Here is a 6,121-nt window from a genome sequence, read left to right as displayed (position 1 = left end):
ATGAGATGGCGGTGAAAAGAAATTTTAGATACTTGCAAGGTACATCAGAATATGGCTTATGGTATCCTAAGGATGATAACTTTACATTATGTGCATATACAGATGATGATTGGGATGGAGATGTTGATGACCGGAAAAGTACTTTCGAAGGAGATTTCTTTCTTTGAAAGAAGTTGGTTTCATGGATCAACAAGAAATAGTCATGTACTTCTTTATCTACTGCTAAAGCTAAGTATTTTGCTACTGCTACTAACTGTACACAAGTCTTATGGATGAAGCAAATGTTGAAGGATATAAAGGTGGATTGTGATGCACTGGTAGTTATTCACTGTGATAACTTTGCTACTATTGATATATCAAAGAATATAGTATTTCATTATAAGACAAAGCACATATCTATCAAGTATATCTTTTTGAAGGAGAAGGTGGAAGCAAATGAAGTTAGATTGGTTTATATGAACACTAAATAATAGATTGCAGATATTTTTACTAAACCTTTATCCAAGGAAGCATTTGAGTACCTGAGAGACAGATTGGGAGTTTCTGCCCCTCCTATAGAGACTTGATTGATGCGGTTTGGCATCAATCCGTCATGCATTATCTGAGATACTATTCATTTTGACACTGATGTGGTATGCTACTGCTCAGGGGGAGTAGTCAGCTTTCAGATTCAAAGGCTTATGTTTTTGCTTTTATATTTCTGCCAGATTTCTGGCATTGATGTCAAAGGGAGAGAGATAGTGATGTGAATAAGAAAATGTAAAAGGGAGAGATATTATTAAAAGGGGGAGAGATATTGATATTCAAAGCTATATGTAGATGATTGTTGGTTGTCTTCCACAAGGGGAGACTTGTTTGGCATTTCTTGGTACTTAGATATTTTTCACATCTAGTGTTGCGATCAATGCCAAAGGGGGAGATTGTTGGCCATTTTGTGGAATTGATTATGTGTTGCATTAATGTTTTGTCATTGAGGTCAACATTAGATGTTTGGATGCTTTACCGGAACCCTTCTAGTCCCGGTAGGATAAGTGGTTTCTAGTTAACTTGGATCTGACATGATCCAATAGACTTTGGTCTAGTTTGGTGATGGAATTGGCTTTTTCATGATACTTATACTCATATTTGGTCAGTTGGTTTTGGTCTGGTGATTGGATGCTATACTTCTTTCTTAGAAGATTGGTTTCTGGTTTCGGCAAGGGTTTCACCGACAGATATTTTAGTGGAGATATTTGATGAATTGCATAAGTGGTGTTGGTGCAGCTTCTGATGGAGTTTCAAGATGTTGTTGGTGATCATGTTCAAGACTTGGCATTTGGAGATCATTGCTGAAGCATGTGGACCTATACTTGGTCCCGGTTGATCTAGGTTATGGACCGACATTAATGTAACGTGTGGATAGGACCTATTGATTTAGTTTCGGGATGTCTTATATTTTGTTAATTACTTGTTTGGTCTAAGCCTGGCATGGTTTGTAATTATGTTATGGTTTATTTTCTGTTGGCCGACCTGATTGTTTATGGTCGAGGGTTTGTATAAATAAGATGTAAGATCTCATTGTAGATCATCTTGGTTATGGTTAGAGGCCATGTTCAAGGAATGTAATGTGTGAATAATGTAATATCATTCAGTAGAGGAGTTGGTTGATCATTGGAGATCGAATTGGGTTTATGTACAAGGATTTATTCCTTCAGTATTGAGCTTAACCGAGATTCTACTCAAGCATAGGAGATGCTATCTTTTGTAGTTCAACACTTCTCTGGATTGAAGTTTGGATTTATATGTAGTCAACGAGATTCCTTTTGTGATGAGTATTGTGCTCTAGGTTGTTGGCCTTCCTGCAAGTGCAGGCCACTTCATTGTAATTCACATACTGCAGAAGTATTATCTGACTGTGGGTAGGCATCCCACTGTGGTTTTTCCCTTTACAGGGTTTTCCACATACAAATCTTGGTGTTTTGTGGATGGCTTTTATTCTGTGATTATTGTTTATGCTTAATTAGTTAATCTACTATTCTAGTATTAATGTTTTGGGTTCTGGTATTAAAGTTTTAATTCCTAGCACTTCCGGTAATCTGTGACAACTAATTCACCCCCTCCCTCTCAGTTGTCTTCTGATTATCTGAATTGTCTAACATAGTTTTCCTAATGGTTCTCAAGGATTAGCTCATGTTTGTAAAATGTTGCTATGACTAGGTTGATTCTTACTATAGAGTTAACTTTTGTTCTGATATCTCCATATATATATATAGTTAAATTTGTCATTCTGATTCAATGATCTTTTCACATTGTATATTGGCATAATAGACAAATTTATTCTTACCTATGATCATTTTGTGCACTTCAACCACTTGATTGCATAATTCTAATAAAACCAAAATATCACTAGGCTATCTTGGTAATTTATATGGTGCTTTGTGATAGCCAACAACCCTAATGTAAGAGAAGGTTTTAAACTAAATATACTAGTTGCCAATTCTTAGGCTCTATGATAGATTCTTCTAAAAATATCAATACAAAACCACTTTCTCGCTACCTAATTATGGCATAGATGAAAGCATCATTAACTAAACAATATTTATTTTGGCATTCTTCCAAGTTTGGTTGTGGGTAGTACTGATATATTATCTCTTCTATGATTGGAGGGATCCAACTTTATTCATTCTTGGGAATTAGTAGGCCAACAAGTACACCAAGTAGGAGGTCATGTTGAATTTGGAATTCTCAGATGCATTTTGCAACTATTCATCTAGGTTTCTATTGACAATGGTTGCCCAATCTTCTCATCAAATACTATTTTTAGAATATAGTATCACATCCAAGGATGGAAATCCCTAGCAAACTATTAACCATACACTATGATGAGGAGTATAATCATATCTTGGCCATCTTCCATAAATTCACTCCTATGTTGTATCTTTTTCAATTTTAAAAACAACTTCCTAGGTAATCTATGACAACTGATTCACCCCCTCCCTCTCAGTTGTCTTTTGATTATCTGAATTGTCTAACATAGTTTTCCTAATGGTTATCAAGGATTAGCTCATGTTTGTAAAATGCCACTATCACTATGTTGATTCTTACTATAGTTAACTTTCCTTCTGATATCTCCATATATATATATAGTTAAATTTGTCATTCTGATTCAATGATCTTTTCAAATTGCATATTGGCACAATAGTCAAATTTATTCTTACCTATGATCATTTTGTGCACTTCAACCACTTGATTGCATAATTCTAATAATACCAGTATATCACTAGGCTATCTTGGTAATTTATATGGTGCTTTGTGATAGCCAACAACCCTAATGTAAGAGAAGGTTTTAAACTAAATATACTAGTTGCCAATTTCTAAGCTCTATGATAGATTCTTCTAAAATATCAATACAAAACCACTTCCTAGCTACATAATTATGCCATAGATGAATGCATCATTATCTAAACAATATTTATTTTGGCATTCTTCCAAGTTTAATTATGGGTAGTATTGATATATTATCTCTTCTATGATTGGAGGGATCCAATTTTATTCATTCTTGGGAATTAGTAGGCCAACAAGTACACCAAGTAGGAGGTCATGCTGAATTTGGAATTCTCAGATGCATTTTGCAACTATTCATCTAGGTTTCTATTGACAATGGTTGCCCAATCTATCTTCTCATCAAATACTATTTTTAGAATATAGTAGCACATCCAAGGATGGAAATCCCTAGCAAACTATTAACCATACACTATGATGAGGAGTATAATCATATCTTGGCCATCTTACATAAATTCACTCCTATGTTGTATCTTTTTCAATTTTAAAAACAACTTCCTAGGTAATCTATGACAACTGATTCACCCCCTCCCTCTCAGTTGTCTTCTAATTATCTGAATTGTCTCACATAGTTTTCCTAATGGTTCTCAAGGATTAGCTCATGTTTTTAAAATGCTAATATGACTAGGTTGATTCTTACTATAGCGTTAACTTTCGTTCTGATATCTCCATATATATAGTTAAATTTGTCATTCTGATTCAACGATCTTTTCACATTGCATATTGGCACAATATACAAATTTATTCTTACCTATGATCATTTTGTGCACTTCTACCACTTGATTGCATAATTCTAATAAAACCAATATATCACTAGGCTATCTTGGTAATTTATATGGTGCTTTGTGATAGCCAACAACCCTGATGTAAGAGAAGGTTTTAAACTAAATATACTAGTTGCCAATTCTTAAGCTCTATGATAGATTCTTTTAAAAATAACAATACAGAACCACTTTCTAACTACCTAATTATGGCATAGATGAATACATCATTAACTAAACAATATTTATTTTTGCATTCTTCAAAGTTTAATTGTGGGTAGTATTGATATATTATCACTTCTATGATTGGAGGGATCCAACTTTCTTCATTCATGGGAATCAGTAGGCCAACAAGTACACCAAGTAGGAGGTCATGTCGAATTTGGAATTCTCAGATGCATTTTGCAACTATTCATCTAGGTTTCTATTGATAATGGTTGGCCAATCTATCTTCTCATCAAATACTATTTTTAGAATATAGTAGCACATCCAAGGATGGAAATCCCTATCAACCTATTAACCATACACTATGATGAGGAGTATAATCATATCTTGGGCATCTTCCATAAATTCACACCTATGTTGTATCATTTTCAATTTTAAAAACAACTTCCTAGGTAATCTGTGACAACTTATTCACCCCCTCCCTCTTAGTTGTCTTCTGATTATCTGAATTGTCTAACATAGTTTTCCTAATGGTTATCAAGGATTAGCTCATATTTGTAAAATTTCTCTATGACTAGGTTGATTCTTACTATAGAGTTAACTTTTGTTCTGATATCTCCATATATATATAGTTAAATTTGTCATTCTGATTCAACGATCATTTCACATTGCATATTGGCACAATAGCCTAAATTATTCTTACCTATGATCTTTTTTTGCACTTCAACCACTTGATTGCATAATTCTAATAATACCAGTATATCACTAGGCTATCTTGGTAATTTATATGGTGCTTTGTGATAGCCAACAACCTTGATGTAAGAGAAGGTTTTAAACTAAATATACTAGTTGCCAATTCTTAAGCTCTATGATAGATTCTTCTAAAAATATCAATACAAAACCACTTTCTAGCTACCTAATTATGGCATAGATGAATGCATCATTAACTAAACAATATTTATTTTGGCATTCTTCTAAGTTTAATTATGGGTAGTATTGATATATTATCTCTTCTATGATTGGAGGTATCCAACTTTATTCATTCTTGGGAATCAGTAGGCCAACAAGTACACCAAGTAAGAGGTCATGTTGAATTTGGAATTCTCAGATGCATTTTGCAACTATTCATCTAGGTTTCTATTGACAATGGTTGCCTTGTCTATCTTCTCATCAAATATTATTTTTAGAATATAGTAGTACATTCGAGGATGGAATTCCCTAGGAACCTATTAACCCTACACTATGATGAGGAGTATAATCATATCTTGGGCATCTTCCATAAATTCACTCCTATGTTGTATCTTTTTCAATTTTAAAAACAACTTCCTAGGTAATCTGTGACAACTAATTCACCCCGTCCCTCTCAGTTGTCTTCTGATTATCTGAATTGTCTAACATAGTTTTCCTAATGGTTCTCAAGGATTAGTTCATGTTTGTAAAATTCCGCTATGAATAGGTTGATTCTTACTATAGTTAACTTTCATTCTGATATCTCCATATATATATAGTTAAATTTGTCATTCTAATTCAATGATATTTTCACATTGCATATTGGCACAATAGCCAAATTTATTCTTACCTATGATCATTTTGTGCACTTCAACCACCTGATTGCATAATTCTAATAATACCAGTATATCACTAGGCTATCTTGTTAATTTATATGGTGCTTTGTGATAGCCAACAACCCTGATGTAAGAGAAGGTTTTAAACTAAATATACTAGTTGCCAATTCTTAAGCTCTATGATAGATTCTTCTAAAAATATTAATACAAAACCACTTCCTAGCTACATAATTATGGCACAGATTAATGCATCATTAACTAAACAATATTTATTTTGGCATTCTTCCAAGTTTAATTATGGGTAGTATT

Source organism: Cryptomeria japonica, chromosome 5, assembly GCF_030272615.1.
Source record: "Cryptomeria japonica chromosome 5, Sugi_1.0, whole genome shotgun sequence".
NCBI classification, from domain to species: Eukaryota; Viridiplantae; Streptophyta; class Pinopsida; order Cupressales; family Cupressaceae; genus Cryptomeria; species Cryptomeria japonica.
This window is presented reverse-complemented; position numbering follows the sequence as displayed.